The sequence below is a fragment of the Panthera pardus genome, unplaced genomic scaffold (genome assembly GCF_024362965.1).
Source record: "Panthera pardus isolate Hobbes unplaced genomic scaffold, ASM2436296v1 HiC_scaffold_16, whole genome shotgun sequence".
Lineage (NCBI taxonomy): Eukaryota > Metazoa > Chordata > Mammalia > Carnivora > Felidae > Panthera > Panthera pardus.
The window spans coordinates 133,722,580-133,742,747 of NW_026526721.1; the positions used below are offsets into that span (position 1 = coordinate 133,722,580).

At 34.4% G+C, this 20,168-nt stretch overlaps 1 protein-coding gene across 10 annotated transcripts in view; it reads right to left on the reverse strand.

Moving 5' to 3' along the window:
* TBC1D5 (TBC1 domain family member 5) overlaps window positions 1-20,168 on the reverse strand; it is a 533,248-nt gene that overhangs the window by 481,940 nt on the left and 31,140 nt on the right. For all 10 annotated transcript variants that reach the window (XM_019435515.2, XM_019435530.2, XM_019435508.2 and 7 more), the window contains exon 2: window positions 8,881-8,940. The gene's annotated coding sequence lies outside the window, so the exon portion shown is untranslated. The remainder of the gene's footprint in view (window positions 1-8,880; window positions 8,941-20,168) is intronic.

Sequence of the window (20,168 nt, forward strand, 5' to 3'; positions counted from 1 at the left end):
AGTCCCAGTATAAACAATGAATAAAACCCATTCCAAAACATATCATCATAAAAACACAAAGATAAAGATCTTAAAAGATTTCAGAATAATAAAAACAGGTCATGCACAGAAGAAAACAATGTAGAGGGAGGGGAAAAAAGACAATGAACTTCTTGGTAGCAACACTGAATGCTGTAAAACAAAGCCTTCAAAATTCTAAAATGAACTATCTACAACCTAAAATTCTATACCCAACCAAACTATTAATCAAGTCTGAGAATAAAATGAAGCCATTTTAACCTTTCCTAAGATCTATGTCCGTATAATAAGGAAGTTAAGCCAGAAAAAAGGCAATGAGTTGCAATCTGCAGAGAGAGACCAGAGCAAAGCTATCCAACCTCAGAGGATATCAAATCCTTGACCTTCTAGGGGTGCCTGGGTGGCTCAGTCAGTTAAGCATCTTACTCTTGGTTTTGTCTCAGGTCATGATCTCACGTTTGTGGGACTGAGCCTTGTGTCAGTCTCCGAGCTGGGCGTGGAGCTTGTTTGTGATTCTCTCTGCCCCTCCCTGGCTCATGCGTGCACACATATGCACGCGCTCTCTCTCTTAAAATAAACAAACTTAAAAAAAATTCTTGACCTTCTAGATCACCTCAATACTTCACAACACGAATGAAAATGGAAGCTCAATAGTACCCATAGCAAACTATACTAGAGGAAGCAATTAGAAGCAAGTATTCTTTGCCTAGGCAAAGATGCCTGTAAGATTGGAGGGAAACCCCATGGCAATGGCCATTAGTCTTCAGATTGAGTATCTACATTAAACCAGTATCAAATGACTGCCAAACTGCTACACATTCATCTCTACTGTTATGCTCACGTGCAGTGTAAAACAGTATCACTTTGAAGATAAACGAAATCATGTATCTATACCGAAATGCATACAAAGACATTTTCACTCCTGACAGGGTTTAACTAGAATATTTTATAATTATGTTTCATTTACAAAACCAATAACAAAATGTAACAGTATGGCTTTCATGAAGCAAGAGAATGATTTAGAGACATAAGCAACAGTTCAATATGGTTGTCAAATCAGTATATCACTCATTAATTTCAGAATCCCCCCCCCCCAAAACTGATTAATTAGCATTAGTAATTTTTCAAATTTCATGTGAAAAACTGTGCCCACTCTGTTTGGGTATCTTATAGACAAAATAAAATCTCATCTTTCAATCTATTACACATACTTCATATGCAACTAATTTTCATTTATAAAATATCAAAGAAATCAGAATAAGTCCCTATATTCCTAATTAGAAGAGTGTTTAGGCTGAAATTTTAATTTCTACATGAATTGTTGGGATTTATTTATTTATTTATTTATTTATTTATTTGAGAGAGGGAGAGAGAGCGCATGAGTAACTGAGGGACTTGAGTTCGCCTGATGTGGGGCCCAAGCTCATAAACCATAACGTCATGACCTGAGCCAAAGTCAGATGCTTAACCAACTGAGCCACCCAAGCTCCCCTGTTTTTAATGGGGGGGAGGGGAGTGGGCAGGGGAGAGAGACAGAGAGAGAGAGAGAGAGAGAGAGAGAGAGAGAGACAGAGACAGACAGTCCAAAGCGGGCTCCATGCTGAGCATGGAGCCCAATGTGGGGCCAGCCCCAAGACCCTGTGATCATGACCTGAGCCAAAATCAAGTTGGACCCTCAATCAACTGAGCCACCCAGGCACTCCAAATTTTTGGTTTTGATAGAAGCTCCAATTTATGCTAGAAGAATCCTTTAAGCACATGAGTTGGAAGAGCTACAAGGAATAAGCACACATTTCTACAACAGTGGTTCTCAATCCCACCAGATCCCATACCCCTTTCATTCCCTGTACTATCCTGAAATGAAGTACAGAGATAATAAAATATAACTACACACAGAATTTTTTTAACCAATACTAATTCCATAATCATAATATTAATGAAAAATAAAAGTAATTTATATCAAAATACATATTTTATTAAATAAGTGCTTAGGCATAGCTACTTAAGAAGAGAGAATAAAAGTCACATATTTGCATCTATATATAATAAATAAATAAGTTTGGATCAAAGAGATGAAAGAACAAGTCATTCTCTACAAAAACTATAGGAAAAAATGAAGAAAGAGTAAGTAGCATAGGAGAACTCCAGAATGAAAATCAGTGTTGAGGTAAGTGATTGCAGACAAAATTAATCTAATGTGAAGCTTAAATGAAATAATAACTAAAATGCCAAAACAAATCATACACTGTTGAAATGGAAAAAATTATGAAATGTGGTTGTTAGTGCAACTGACCTGGATTTTACTTTTAAGTGCAGTGTCAAACAATTACCTATGCTAATATGTGGTACAGTGCAATTACAATATATCCCAGGAATGCTACCACACTGTCAAGACATATACATTAAGTCTCTAGTACTTAAAAATATGATAGAGGGGGCGTTTGGGTGGCTCAGTAGGTTAAGTATCCAACTCTTGATTTTGGCTCAGGTCATGATCTCATGGTTTGTGATATCGAGCCCTACTCAAGGCTCTGTGCTGACAGCATGGAGCCTGCTTGGGATTCTCTCTCTCCCTCTCTCTGCCCCTCCCCTGCTAGAGCGCGCGCGCTCTCTCTCTCTCTCTCTCTCTCTCTCTCTCTCTCTCTCTCTCCAAATAAATAAACTTAAAAAAAAAAGATAGTTAAAAAAAATGCAATAGATAGAGGCTGTACCTTCCTAAAAGAGAAAATAGTAAATAGAGCAAGTAAGGAAATGTAACATAAAAAGTTACAGAGAAGTTATATAATAAACTACTAGAGATGATATCAGAGTAGTACCGAAGACTAGGCAACATAAAAATAAACAATTTTTAAATATAATTTTAACTCATAATTATTCTAAAAAATGAAATTTTAATATTTAGGATGGCAATCACAAAATATCTTTATATAATTCATATTAACTAATAAAATTCAATGAGATCCATTAATTTAAAATTTAGTTTGTTGTTACAAAAACCTTAAATATCTTCTTACATATTTGCAATCAGTATTCTTGAGCCTCCAGTAAACTGCATTACTGAACTGAAAAATTTACAACTAAATTTCTAGTTAGAAATGCCATATATATATATATATATATATATATATATATATATATATATATTAAATGCTATATATAAATCAGGATGTGGAAAGAATGTGTGAAGTAAATTACATAGAATTTTAAGAGGATTTCTTTATTCTACTTAAGCCTCCCCACACAAATTTCCCCCACATTATCAGATCTTTCACGTAACTAATCTTATAAAAAGTTGTATCATTACACACGAAAGCATTATTGCTTTATCTTTAAAGATAATTTAAGCAAGCAGCCACTCAAAAGTTATGTGGTACTCAGGACAATATTCTGTAGTCTGAGACGGTCCCATGCACTATAGGATACATAGCATCCCGGATCCACATCCATTAAATGCCAGAAACACTCCCACAATCATTGTGACAAACAAAAACATCTCTACTAATTTCCAAAATTTCTCTTCTGAAGGAGCACCACTCTTCCTTCTAAATCATTATTCTGGAAGAATCATAGGAAAGAGCATACTGCGGTAGGAAAAACAACTTTAAAAAAATGTTCCAAAAACAAAAAGAAACACTTTTATCAATTATACTAAAAACTGTAACCTGCCAATTTTATCCTCTTCCAAATATCCTTTCTGTGACCTATATTTTTTGATGTTGTGTAAAGAGAAGGAGTTAAACAGATTTGATAACCAACCTGGATCATATGTATATCCTCTTTATATAATTTTTAATAGAAAGTTTTCCTATAATCTTTTTAATATTCCAACTTTTACTTAACCAAATTAAAGTCACAAATATGATATAATCAATAAACTGTACACGTATAGGCATGCCATGCTTCTATAACTACATTTGTGTGGATTTTACTTTCTGTTTTTGTTGTTGCTATGTTGTTTGGGGTTCACAGTTTCACTGAGCAACATCAACACCAAGACACTGCATTCATAATATTCAGCATTAAAGACTCATATATCAGTATTATTTGGTGCCCCAAGAAATCCTTACTAAGAGTCCCCTTTTTTATTTTGCAAACTTTAAATTTAATAAGGTTCCATTTAATTAGTCCAGGATTCAAATATACATTCATGCCAAATTTAGCAACCGCATGGGAGGTTAGGGAGAAAGGTATTTGAAACATTTCCACGGGAACAACCTTGGGTTGCTCTCTTAAAATATCAGTGCAGGGACCCACACTACTTCACATGCTATCCACAAAACGGACGAGGTGTGAAAGAAATTTTGTGTTCAACGTGACCTTTGGCTGTACTTTCACTTGTCACAATTATAAAGGAGCTTCTCTCAGAGCCAACACAGAAGTTATATTATTACTCTTAGAACTACAGTAGTATTTTACAAAGTACTTTATACTGTGACAAACTCAAGGCAGAATATAAGGAAGCTCCTCCTTTGTTACTAGGCATAATAGGCTTTTCTAAATGAAAAGGGTTCTAATATTATACATATGAATAAGAACTATTGCACAAGAATTTTTTTTTAACTATATATTCAAACACAAATATGCCAGTGTGGTTACCTGGTTCAACTTAACAAATCATCTATAAATGCAAATAAACTGGAACTTTTAATAATCTAGTTATGACTTTAATACTGTAATATGCCATTTTAGATAAATATCTGTCAATAGGGAATTAAAAAGAAAACTACAAAAAACCACCCTTTTCTAGAGATTCCTATTTTCCTATACAACATTTCACCAAGGAAAAAAACAGTGGTTTTCAAAGATATTTTGGCCAAACTGCCACCATATCAATATATACGACATGTAACATGGTGGGGCTTTTTTTTTGGGGGGGGGGGGCAGCCGGGAACCATTGGATCATCAAACATAAAATTATAAATTCTGAAGGTGTAACAAATAGAATTCATTTTCAGTACAACGTTAAATATGCCACCAATTAAAAGATTTAGAAGGCAAAATGATCACAGAATATCCTGTAATGTATGACATCAAGAGAACCTTTAGAACTCTCTACTATACCATGAGCAACTTTGCTATCCTCATCTTTCTGTTCCCAACAGCAACACCTCTTTACTTTCACCTTGAAAATAGGCTCCATAAGCTGTGAAACACCATGAGTCACACTTTATAAAAGTCATAGCCACAAACTGCTATGTATAGCTAACAAAAACATAAATACTAGCAAAAGAAGTTTTATCATAAAATCAAACATTTTTAAAGATAGTGTATGTGAATTAAGATTCCTCTTAAATAGATGTTACATAAGGCTATTTGGAATTACTCAATAGGCATGTGAGATATTACTACCACACTAGTAATGGCGTGTCCTAAATTGGAAGATAAATTATATGGCCATCCTAGCTATTACAGTATTTCATATTAACTAACTCATAGGTTTGGGGCATTTTATGATGTAATATTAATTATTTATTTGAAAACCCCAACTTAAAACTTTGAGTGATTCACACAGTACCCTGCTGTTCATACAAATGCAGCTACTTAGGGCACTCATACCAACATCACCCAAACTCTACTGCTATCTAACTCTAGCTCATCTGCTTTCTGAGGTTCTTTGTGTGCTTCAGACCCAAGGTGAGAAAGACTGCCCTTTGTTTTCAGGTAGCAAATAGAGTTAGAAAGATCCTGTTCTCTTAGTCTCACACCAAATTGACAACATTTTTCCTTTCTCCTGGAGGCTCTGTAGAATCTTTTAAATAATTACATTTAAGTGTTTAAAATCACAATTGGTTATTTTCTCATTCTTTTTATGTACGTGTTAAAATGCTTAACTGTATATAAAACACTATATTTAGAGTTAATTTAATAGTACGTTTGTGGTCATTCTTATAAAAGCTTACACATCAGACTCTTAATCATTCTTTCAACAATATATATGTATCTAACCCTGACAATACCATTTTTTAAATAAAGAAATCCAATTTGACCTAAGAGAGCCCTGGAAATGGCCTTGGGCTTAAAGTCAAAAAGATCTGAGTGTTGGACATCTACAAGGTAAACCATACAATCTCCCTGAGGCACAAATTCTTCTTTACATAATTCTGGTCCACTATACAGGATTACAAGAAGAATCAAATCAGAAAATTCAAGAAGCTCAAGTTCTTCCTCCTGTTTAAAAAAGATGTCCAAGTGTTCTCAGAGCCTGGAGCCTGCTTTGGATTCTGTGTCTCCCTCTCCCTCTGCCCCTCCCCTGCTCACACGTGCTCGCACGTGCACACTCTCTCTCTCAAAAATAAGTCAACATTAAAAAAATTTTTTTAAATAAAAAAGATGTCCAAGTGTAACACAAAATGAATATACTTAGCAAGTTAAACCTATCAGAGATAAATAACTACATTCTCTAAAGCAAGTCCAAAAAAAAAAAAAAAAAAAAAAAAAACACGCCACAAAAAAACCTGCTTAATACCAACTATACAAGCAAACCGTAATGGGCTAAGAAAGACCCTGAAGAGTCAGACTCAGTGAGCCCTAATCCCAGCACCAACGCTTATTGGCAGGTAGGTGGCAATGAGCAAGTTACTTAACACCTCCAAGTCTCTGTTTCCTCATTCATAAAATGAAGACAATAACTGTACTTATCTCACTGTGAAAAACAAAAAATCCATGTAAAAGATATAAGCACCGTACCTGCACATAAGTGCTCAATAAATGCTAGCTATTATTATGACAATCTCCATTAATGTCTCCTTCTAAAAACAAATCCTAAAAAATTATTTTGATGTCAGGAGAAAACTTCCCATGTGTGTGCATGTGTGTGCACACACGTTTATTTTCCAATGAAGACCACTTGGTAACACAGCTAATACTCCACAAATAAGTATTAACAGTGTGGCTGGGAATATTATCATGACAACTCACATAGTAGATCTTATTCAACACTGGAGAAGGTGGCTTTCTTCTTCAAAAGAAGTCCACAGTGGCATACTGAAGTGCATTTTGAAATAAAATTCCATATCTGACAGTGTTTGTGGTTGTTCATCTCCAAAACAGAAGTCACGGATATGTATAATACGCACATTTTTTTTAAATTTTTTTTAAATGTTTATTTATTTCTGAGACAGAGAGAGACAGAGCATGAGTGGGGGAGGGGCAGAGAGAGACGGAGACACAGAATCCAAAGCAGGCTCCAGGCTCCGAGCTGTCAGCACAGAGCCCGACGCGGGGCTCAAACTCACAAACCTTGAGATTGTGACCTGAGCCGAAGTCGGTCGCTCAACCGACTGAGCCACCCAGACACCTCACATTTTTAAATCCATGTATAGAAATCAAATGAAACCACTTCCTTTAAGACAAGTATATGAAGATACTAAAGCAATATCCCAATAAAACATTCATATACTCAATATTTCAAAATAAGAAATTCTAACTTGAATTGTACAATGCTGCCTCTCTCTGAAATGTTAAAATTGTAAAGTACACAGTAGTTCACTACAAGCAAACACAGAAGACCTAGTTCTGCACACAACACTGTTTTACCCAAACAACTACTTAACCTATTCATTAAACCTATTCAATAAGAGAGCCCTAATAACTGCACTACCTTATGAAATAGAATCAGACAAAAGAAGAAATACCTTATCTGGTTAAAAATAGAAACTTTACAAAAGAGAATTATTAGCTCAAGTCAGAGAAATTATAGCTTGCATTTATAAAGGCCCTTGTCCATTTTAGTTCATTAAAATAAAGTGGTATAAAACTTTCCATTAAGAGATATGATATGAAATAAATATGTCACTATGACTGATACAAAAATCTATACCAACATCATGCTGTTTGCCAAATACACATATAATGATAACTTAAAAAAACAAAGGCTTCATCAGTCAAATTTATATCTCAGGGATCCAAATCTAAGTGGGACTTCATTTCTCTGAACTTTCCTAAAAATATGCCAGTAGTAAAATAGATTTGCCACTAAAATAAAATAAGACTCTATTCATGATTCTAAAGCAAGTAAGAAATGCAGACCTGTCCTTTAGAGATACAAAGGATAATGTGGACTGAGGTTTACATGTTCAACCTCAGTTTACATACTATAGGCTATATCATTAATTTGTAAGTGACTCTACAATGAGTATGTACACAACACATAAACATTCTATCATCAGTAACCCTAAACAGATAAATTTAGAGCTAAACAAAGCATAACTGGAATTTCATCTCTACCATAAATTACTTAAAAAAAAAAAAAGAAAAACCCATGGCCATTGCAATGAATACACTTTTGCCTTAGAGCTAATACTTTAATTTTAAAGAACCGCAAAGAAAAAAATCAAAACTAGTCAGTAACAATGCAGCCTCTAAAAGCAATAAACTCAAAATTAAGTTATAAATAATTTAAAGCATGTCATGAAGATGTATTAATAATTCATCAGATAAATAATTTACTAAATAATCAAATAAATAAATAATGAAATACATAAATAAATCAGCAAATAAATAATTCTGCAAAATAACCTAAACAATAAGTCACCCAAACAAATCACAAGCCTACAAAACTACAATGATTTTCTGGATTCTGATAGTTTTAAATAAGCAAATGTACATAAACTAGATCAATCCTTGTTAGAATTAGAAATATTTTTCAATGGTATTGGTAAAATCCTCATCTCAATACATAAAAACACATTTTCAATTTTTAAAAGACTGCATTGGATTAGTTCTTATAAATTATTAATAAGATTATAATATATCCTGCTCTATATTTTACATATAATATCTTTGCCTAACATATTTTCCCCTGGAACAACTGGATACTTAAAATATTCTTAACTTACATTTGTTTTTCAAAGCAATACTTACAGTATAATAGCACTGTCTTTCTGATAATTTTCCTGTCTTCTCAAAGTCTTTGCAAATTTTCTGCAGAGGTAGAACAATAAGAATAAGCTTAATTATTACAGATAAGATTTCATCACTAATGAACAAGGTTTTATAATTCTACAAAGTAGCAATGAGAAGTGGACATTTGTTGTAAACTGTGCAAAGTTTTTAGAAGTCTTTAGTGGACCAAGTACATGCTGACAGAGGCTAGCTTCCTCTATTGGAGCTGACACAACCAGCTGTCACAATTGGCAGGATTTCAGATATGAGGACAAAAACTTTGAAGGACAATGTGATTGGCTATCCTCAATTTGAGAAGCTCAAAGTCGCTGAAAGAATACAGGAGATCACTTAACTACTACATTTGAATATAGTGACAATCTAATTAGAGCACCACAAAGAGTCAAAACACAACTGACCTCATAAATGAGTTTTCGCCGAACATTTAAAGTTTTTGTCTACCCACGGTAATAATACTCTTCAAGTCCATAAATAGTAGATCCCAAACTATGATAGCCTTGACCACAGAAATAAGAACTCTGAAATGGGTTTTCTATACATTCCAAAGAATAAACTCAAACAAGATAGCACAACATTTAAAATTAACCAAAGTTTTTTATATAATTTATCTCAATCAACTATCAAAACAACCTTTCAGTTAGGTAATATTTTACCTATCCACAGTTAAGGAAACTGAAGCTCAGTAAAACTATTATACTGCCTATGCCCCCAAGTGGAAGGGAAGATTCTAACTCTCTCTACACAACTCCTTGAACTAAAGGCCCCTTAAATCTGACCCCCACCTAAAAAAATACGGCAAATCCTAAAACACCACAAATTGGTTAGAGCAGTGGTTCTCAACTGGAGAACAATGTGCCTCCCAAGGAACATTGGCAATGTTTGGATACATTTTTGGTGGTCACAACTGGTATTATTGGCATCTAATGGGTAGAGATCAGGGATGCTGCTAATAGACATTTACAATGCACAGAAGAGACACCCCCCCCCCCCCCAAGAATTATCTGGCCTAAAATGTTAATAGTGCTGATGAGAAACCTTAGGTTAGAGTAAAATGATTTTTAGCAGTGTATGGTTTTCCTCTTACAGTACGTATTCGGTTCAGAGATGTAAAGTTGTTTGTTATGTGTATAACATTGTATATAGTGGAATACCTTGGGAAAAAAATTTATATCCTTCAAAGAATGAATAGATATATGGGAACTCTGTAGTTTCTGCTCAGTTTTTCTGTAAAACTGAAACTGCTCAAAAAAAAAGTTTATTGGGGCACCTGGGTGGCTCAGTTGGTTGAGCGTCCAAACCCTTGATTTCGGCTCAGGTCATGACCCCAGGGGATCAAGCCCCACCTCAGGCTCCACACCTAGCATGCAGCCTGCTTAACATATTCTCTCTCTCTCTCTCTCTCTCAGGGGCACCTGGGTGGCTCAGTCAGTTGAGTGTCTGACTGTATTTCAGCTCAGGTCATGATCTCACAGTTTGTGAGTTCGAGCCCTGCATCTGGCTCTGTGTGGACAGTATGGAACCTGCTTGGGATTCTCTCTCTCCCTCTCTTTCTCTCTGCCCCTCCTCTGCTCACATTCTCTGTCTCAAAATAAATAAATAAACACACAAAAAAACTGTCACTCTCTCCCTATGCCCCTCTCCCCTACTCGTGCTCTTAAAAAAAAAAAAAAGTTTTTTAACTTTTTAAATGTGTGTCATTTATTTCACTAAATTTATGAATACTTTATTAGAATCAATACTAAAAAAAAGTCTACAGTAATAAAATTTTTTTTAATTTTTCATTTATCAAAATTTTTCCAATGTTAATATAAGAACATTAAAAGTCACATTTATGAGCTGACTTTGTCAAAGTGACTAGCCAATATGTTTAATAATATTAAAAATCATAGGACATGAAGGAATTATTCTGATACAATACAGTATATAATCTGCAACTGTTTGTGGTTGATTTTTTCGGCTACTTTTGTTTTGGGTTTTGGGGGTTTTCTGTTTGTTTTTGTGTAAACGCTACCTCTAGGTTGGGAGTAAGAAGCTAACCTATCTGGGCCCCATTTGTTTTCAACTTACAAACATTCACATATCACATTTGTCAGCTTTATTCAAGTCACTCCTAGCCAGATGCTACATCCATCATTCTTAACAATTTACTCCGACATATTGATTACTTTGTTCATATCACTCTGTAGAACTAATCATTCATACTTCAAACTTCTACAAATCCTACCATCTTCTATATTTCTGAATTTTTTCTATTCTACTGTACATTTTTCTGGGTACTTAGATATTGCATACATCTAAAAGAAATTATATCTTTCTTGTATCTTTACAACTATCTTGCATCGCCTTGAATCTTCCAGAGCTATTACCAGGTATACATACCATTGTTACATTGGAATTAACTCTATTTGTAAGTCTCATAATTTGGGATGCCTGGAAGTTCTGCACACTTTCTAGAGTGATTCAATTTCCTAAGCCCCCACTACTACCATATAAAACTAGAAAAAACGGAAACAGGCAAGCAATTGATATATTTAAAACTACTAACATGTATATTGGATTGACCAAAACAGCAAATATATCGTCCCCACGCTCTAGAACTTGGGGGAAATAAGACAAACACACACACGCACACACACACAGAGCAGGGAGGAAGAGAAAGAAATTCAGAGACAAATGTATAATCCAGACAATATGTACTACCAAAAATCCAAACGGTAAAAGTCACAGGCACAGATAATCAGAGAAGGCTCCTCAAATGAGACCAAATTAATACAGGGCTAAAACAGTGGGTCTCAAACATGGGAGACGTCATCCCCTACAAAGCACATGTGGCAATGTCTGAAACTCTTTCATTTATCACAAATGGAAGGTATTATTTGCATCTAATGGGCAGAGGCCAGGGATGCTGCTAACATCCTACCAATGCAAAGGATAGCCCCCACAGAAATGAATTATTCAGCCCAAAATGTCAACACTGCTAGAAGAAGCAGTTGGAGTCAAAATAAGAGATAGCATTTAAGCAGGATGGAATGACATGAGTAAAAGAATGATAGCTACAATATACGATGTCTTTAATAAACCAGAATATGACTAGTAAAAGAATGGGGGGGGGGGCGGGGGACGAGATTAGAAAACATAACTAGGCATAGACTGTGATGGGCCCACACAATAAGTCTGACAGACCAAGGAGATAAAGAAAAATGCCTATTATAATAACAAAAACATAAGACAGCTGAGGCGCAAAATAGCAACATACTTGATAAGAGACAAAATTGTAGATAGATGTAGACACTGATTTCCAGCAGTATGGCAGACTAGATTATCTTGATACTGTTATATATCACTTTTTAAAGTTAGTAGAAAAATCTATTTTAATGAATTGCTTAGCTAGCAAGAAAGTACAGTATTCACCTAAGCTATAAACAAAATAAACGTAGAATAAGCAAACCCAGAAAATAGCTTTTATCTTGATAGTAGGTGTCGCACTGCAGAAACTGGGCTTACATCCTGATGGCTCCACAGGCTCAGGAGACAGACTCTAAAAGTCTGTCAAAAGGAAACCCTACATAAAGCTGTTACTCTGAAGGGCTATACCCTCACGTTAATAGCACCACAAAGATCTCCCTCCTGTTACCCTTTACAGTCATACCCACCGTTGGCCCCCACCATCCCTAACCCCTGGCAACCTCCAATCTCTCTGATCATCTCTAATTCTGTTATTGCAAGAATGTTTTATCAATTCTCTTGACACTGTAACCACAAAGTATAACCTTCACAAAGGTTCTCAGGATACACTCATGCTACTTGTAAAATCCAATAAATCTCATATGACAATGTTATTTAAAGTACTCTTAAATTGTTAGTACCCCGAGGCATCTGGGGGAAGAAGCATAGGCAAATTATTGGTGAAAGAAAGTAACTTCAATCCAGGCCTCAAAGAATCCACCAACTTTCAAAAACAACTCTACTCAAATTTTTAAAAAAGTCACAAAACATACAAGGAAACTAGACACAATGAATGAATCAACACAAACAAAAGACAGCAGGATTAGACTACAGATTCTTCAATTATTGAAAAGATTATACAATAAGGATGTTCCAAGCAATAGAAAAGCTTAAAATACATGTATGAGTTAAATAAATCCTCAAGAAATAAAAAACACAGGTTTTAATTTAGGGTAAAGTTAAATAGTAGACTCAGTACAAATAAAGAATCACAAAGACTTTTAAAACCTATGTAAAATTTCAGTTCAGAGAGACGAAGAAAGAAAATATGTAAGAGCAACTAAGAAAAACAAAGAATAGAGTAAGAAGGCCTAACAAAATAATTCTGAAACCATCTGTGATGAAGAACCATTTTTCAAATTTTTAATCCACTGCAGACAAAAGCTATAAAATGTACTTAGATATCATAGTAATAATCAAGTTGTTATTAAAAGTTTCTGAATGGTTACTCTGAATTTTTGTCCTTAATTCATCACAGACCAATGAAATCAGTTTGCAGACCAACACTGACCTGAAAATCACATTTGAAGTAGCAATGCTCTGAAACACAAACAGATCAAGATTAGAAAAGAATGTAAAAGGGGCGCCTGGGTGGCTCAGTCGGTTAAGCGGCCGACTTCAGCTCAGGTCACAATCTCGCGGTCCGTGGGTTCGAGCCCCGCGTCGGGCTCTGGGCTGATGGCTCAGAGCCTGGAGCCTACTTCCAATTCTGTGTCTCCCTCTCTCTCTGCCCCTCCCCCGTTCATGTTCTGTCTCTCTCTGTCTCAAAAATAAATAAAACGTTAAAAAAAAATTTTTTTTTTAAAAAAGAAAAGAATGTAAAAGAGAAAAGAGTAGAGGTAACACTGGAACAGATAATGGTTGAAAATTTCCCAACCTAAGTGAAGACACAGTTGGACAATCTAAGATGCGAGAAAAAAACAGATAATAAACATAATAAACAGGTAAACTTGCGGTTAACTCGTTATCAGTGCAAAGGCTACAGCCACCACAATAACTGCAACACAATTCCAGACTTGCATTTTCTATCATTGTTTTTAAAAAACTAACGACTTGGCTAGATGTGCTCTAGTAGAGACAAATGGTCTCCGTAAAGAAAGTTATTGAGACCAGGTTTTAACAGCTAATGATATCCTTTCCCACCGGAAACATTCTGGCCATACTTTCACTAAACACTAAACTCTGCCCATGCTGCCACTCATACTAAATTGTGTTTGGTTTATTTAGAGCTATTTTTAATGTAACAAAAAAACACAAAACAACAATAAATATTCTTGTATCTTTAGAGTCTGAAAATATTTTCAATTATACTGAAATGAACAGGATTCCAATTTCCATTACCTGTCTTTTTCAGTGTGAGGTGAGCTACAAAATACTTCAGCATACTTTACCTATCGAATCCTCTAAGCACAAGAGATTCTTTTATTTCTTTTTCTTTTTCTTTTTTTTTTTTTTTTTAATTTTTTTTATTTATTTTTGGGACAGAGAGAGACAGAGCATGAACGGGGGAGGGGCAGAGAGAGAGGGAGACACAGAATCGGAAACAGGCTCCAGGCTCCGAGCCATCAGCCCAGAGCCTGACACGGGGCTCGAACTCACGGACCGCGAGATCGTGACCTGGCTGAAGTCGGACGCTTAACCGACTGCGCCACCCAGGCGCCCCTGAGATTCTTTTATTTCTAAACACAGTTCATTTAAAAGACACTGCTCAGACATCTAGCAGAAATCAAATGGAAATTCAAACCTACCTGAAAAAAAGAAATTATACCTCCTGAGGAAGAATCATAACTACTATTTGTGTAAGTGTTTGGTCATGTTTTCAAATGCTTGACACACATCTAATTGAAGCATCCCAATAACCTGATGGGATCCTGGTTTCACAGAACAGATATAATAAAGGCTAAAAGCTTAGAAAGTCAAAAAACATGTTGAACGGCATCAAAAAACACACAAGAAAAGACATGTAAATTAAATGTAACAATGTAAGGAGAAAAAGATACCCAAAATCTAACCAATGGCTGCTTCTTCGCATCATACCCCATCACATGCAATTGAAAGGACAATCACTAGGCACACGTAGCAAATAAACTAAATGAAGTGATATACTAACCTATTTGATTCTGTATCACCAAATGCAAACAATTTATCAAGATTTTTAAAAATTTCACTGCTTATTGAATCTTAAGGTTCCTATGGTGCTACATCTAAGGATCTGGGAAAAAATTTTAATAGAAAACTGGGCTAAGCAGTTAAAACATCCATCAGGTAAAAGTGAGTAAAGGCTGAGAAAGGCAGAAACTGTCAGACCATTTCAAAAACCTCAGCGGTAAGGTCCTTAAATAAAATTTTTTTCCAAACTATTCCATAGGTATACAGATTCAAAGTTAATGCCTGAGCAGATAAAAGATACCAAACACCTTAACTTTGTGGTTTAGAATAAAGATGGATTTAAGCTGGAAACTTATGATGAATTTTTTAATGCATTATTTCAACCAGACACAATAGTCAGACCGTAAGAATATTTGGCCTTATAATTTAAAATTCTGACAACCCACCCCAACTTTAACTAATCACCAATCCATTCCAATACAAAGAAAAATGAAATACTCCGTGGTGCCTTTTGAGTTTTTATTCAAACTTATAATTAAATTTGTGTGTATTCTTCTCAGCTTCTTCAAGTCTTCTTCGTGGAGAGAAAAAGGCAGACTTTAAAAACATACACACATACATATCCAGACATAAAAATGTTCCCATAATTGTAAGCTTCTCACTGGTACTTCCTGATCGTTACTTAAAACATAAAAGTGAACAAGTAAATAAATTTTTAAGGTAATACTAAAAATCAATGTTCTTTTAAAATACATTATTAAGGGGCGCCTGGGTGGCTCAGTCAGTTAAGTGTCCGACTTCAGCTCAGGTCATGATCTCAGTTTGTGGGTTTGAGCCCCACATCAGGCTCTGCACTGACTGTGTAAAGTCTGCTCAGGATTCATTCATTCATTCATTCATTCTCTCTCTCTCTCTCTCTCTCCCCCCAAAATAAATAAAAATAAAATAAAATAATAAAATATATTATTAAGTAAAAGCAAATTGCAAAGATCTTTCTATGGCATCCATTAAAACAAGCCACAAAGCCAAAATTCTTCATCATAAACATTTATAAATGGCTTAAAATTGGTGGGAAATAAAGGTTAGTACTTTTCACCTCTTGAGCTTACAACAGGGACACTCTAGTAACTAAAATCACTGACATCTAAAGATTAATCTCCTAAGTCAGAGAATCAAAAGCTTTCCCACCAAAACACCTCTAATAAGCACCTCAACAGGCAAAAAATTCATATACATGGGGATCTGGGAACAGAGGCCAAAACTGCTAACAGTTATCATTAGTTTTCTTCAGCAAGTATTATCTTAAAATAATTATGTTAATTCTTTCCCATTCCATAATATCTCAGCTCGAAAAGAATGCACCATGTTTGTCCTACTGCCTCACTAGAAAAGGTACATACAGTTAAGGGTCTCACTCTTCTGCTCAAACCAGAACCTCATGCCTCTGTTCAGCGGAGCACAGATTTTATACACGAAGAAAGCTAATTCTAATAAATTTCTGGGTTTAATCAGCTATTCTTTTCCATAAACACTAAATCCACCAAAGAATTAACTCTACCTTAACACACACACCACTAGTAAGTTGTTCTTTTAAAATTTTTTAACCAACGCTTATTGCTTGAATAGTTCAGCCTTAAAACGTATCACATATTATAGAAAAATAATTGGTAACCATGTTATAGCCAACTCTTTCTTCAGTAATTAAGGAATAACTCTAGCATTAAATTGCAAATATTAGCAAGAAAATCAAATGGAGATAGTTCATGCCTTGTTCTCACCTAATTATGAAAATTATCTAAAAAGGTTATATGACTTATTTCAAATTCTATATAGTTAGAAGTTATAACTATTCATAATTATACATTTGAGCTTAAATTATCTTAAATTAAATATTCTGAATTTAAATTATCTTTATGAATTTTATAATTAAGCCAGTCTTATCATTTGTATTAAATCCTTTAACAAAAAATTATATCTAATCTGAAATTTTAAGAACTATTTTTTAAAACAGTCATTAATTTTCAGTCACCTTTTGATTGGATTTCCATTTACATATAAAGAAATACAGGGTAGTATTTTTGCATTTAAGTTCTAACAAAGGTAAATAAAAATCATTAACTAAAGGTTATTTTAAGTTTTTAAATTTAAATTAGTGGGTTTCCTAAACTTCTGGATAATTTTTGGTAAATGCTTTTTGTTTAAAATTATAAACTTCCACATAATTATAAATGCAATTTTAATCTAAGTTTTTTAATTTGACATAATTTAAATTCAAAGGTATCGTGAATAGTTGTTATAACATTTAATTACACTGTGTTTGAGACATTTATTTTTATATCACTTTAAGAAAAAAATTACAGGTCATGCCCTATCTCTATTTTACTATCAATAGATTTTATCACACATGAAAATTGATCCTTATGTTCCATATATATATATATATATATATATATATATATATATATATACATATATATATATAGGGTATGACATTATATCCATTTTCTCTCTTCAATAACATTTATAAAAATTGTCACAGTGAACTTAGTCAAAAAATGTGAGTTAAGATTTTAAAGTACATTTTATGGGGGCGCCTGGGTGGCTCAGTCGGTTGAGCGCCGACTTCGGCTCAGGGCACGATCTCGCGGTCCGTGAGTTCGAGCCCCGCATCGGGCCCCTGTGCTGACAGCTCAGAGCCCGGAGCCTGTTTCAGATTCTGTGTCTCCCTCTCTCTGACCCTCCCCCATTCATGCTCTGTCTCTCTCTGTCTCAAAAATAAATAAACGTTAAAGTACATTTTATGGGTAAAGTTCCTAGAATCTTTAGATATCTAAATTTAATTTCCTGAAGTTTCTGAAAGATTAAACTACTATAATCAAACACTTTTACAACAATAAAAAAAATTAATCCAACAAAATGTCCACATAGAGAAATATTTTATGTTTCTGCCAAAAGCCCAATTATTTCGATATATGCCAATACACAAAAATCAGGTAAAACAAAACACATAGTTGTGGGGAATTCTGTATGACAGCTTTTACTTTTATGAATTAAGCACAAATCTAGTGGTTAACGGCAGTTAATACAGTTTCTCTACAACTATACACATAAGTTAAATAAAATAAACAATGAATACATAAAAGTAGTTCCACTTCTATCCATAAGAAGCCAAGTTAACTTTCTGAGCAGAAATAATTGAAAAAGGAACATGCTAAATAATATGAAACCTAAATACAGATAAGGCTGTAAATCGAATTCACTGGATAAGCTTTTTTTGAGAAATTTCGGAACTATAAAATAAATTTATACACACACACACACACACACATATATATATATACACACACACACATATATATGTAACAAATATCTATGTTTCCCCAACCAGAATTTATAACAAATGACATTCACGTTATGAATTCAAACTCACATAACTCTGAACCTTTATTTGTTTCACTTTATGTGCATTTATTAAAGAACAAGCAGAGATAAAATTAAAGTCCACTGTTCATCATTCCCAGTGCTATTTCCTTCGTCTTACCTCTTTATTAGCAACCATTGTCATGAGATTGACATACAGCCTCCTAATTCATTTTCTACATTTTTATCTACATATTTAAGTGAGTCGTGTTTTGTATATTTTTTTCAATCTTCATAAATGGTATCATAGTGAAAATACTTGGTTTTTCATTCAACATTATCTTTGAGATCTAAATATAGATATACTTTATTCCTTTCAACTATTATGACGTACTGAATCACAGGCGCATACTACATTTTATTTATCCATCATCCACCAACGGACATTTAGATTGTTTCTAATTTTGCACTATCACAATGCTTTAATGAATATCCTTGAACAAATCTCCATGTTCATACATAATACCATGTGAACTTTGTTCTCCAAAGTAAGGTTTCTCAACCTCAGCACTACTGACATTTTTGGAATGAGTAATTCTCTATTGTGGAGGTCTGTCCTGTGAACTGTAGGACATTTGGCAGCATCCTTGATCTCTACTCACTAGATGCCTCCCCAGATGTGACAATCAAAACCATCTCCAGGCATTGCCAAATGTCCCTTGAAAGGTAAAAATGCCCTGGTTGAGAATCACTGCTCTAAGGTATAGTTGAAAGTAGAATTTTTGGGTTATATATATATTTTCCATTTTACTGAATACTGCACAACTGTTCTCTAAACAGCCATATCAACTTATACTCCCATCAGCATATAATACCTGATTTCCAAATATCCTTGCCAAAACTTGATAATGTGTACCAATTTAAATCTTTCCAGCAAAATAAATCATTAATTTCCCAAAAAGAGACTGCCACTGCAACTATTAACTTCAAGAAAAAAGGTTCACAGATGCCACTTCCAAGAAATCATAACTAAAAACCCTAACCTTAAATGCGGGAACTGACTTACATTATAGCCCCTTCTCATTTTACTTTGCCTCTTTTCTGCTAAGTGAATTTTTCTTGACTGAGTTAATTTTAACTTTATAGTGTTAGTTTTCTAGAAGCTTCAAAATTATGATCCTTAGTCCACATTTCTTAAAACTTTCAATACCATACAGAGTTTTAAATAACTGACTTTAAGTATTTCAATTGGTGTCCTCACTTGTGAAAGGTTCCTCACTCTAACACTTCTAAATTGATCATCTCTACATATAAAAGTAGGCTAGAGATATACAAGTGGACATTCACGATGGAAATATCTTTTACCAAATACCCTATCTGTAAAGGAATCTACTCAGCAATTGATTCTAAAACTAGAAATCAGACTGAATCAAGACAGTGGACTAAACACACGTTGTAGCTTCCCACCTCATAGCAAACCTACAGAAATTAGATCTGAAATACGTGGTTCCTGATTGCCAACCCCCTGTAAAGATCAACTGTAATTCTTGCTCATCAGTTCTATCAGTTCTGCATTGTTTTTTAATATAAATTCTACTCTGGAGTAAGCAGTCTTGTATGGATTCCTCTTAGTGGCACCAAAAGAACCTTGTCTAAGACAGCAGCATAATGAAACGATGATTCCACTGATAACGATTCCAACCCTGACCAGACTGAAAACTCAGGAGGTAGACCAGAAACTAAAAGGGATACCAGAAAGATAGAAAACAAAT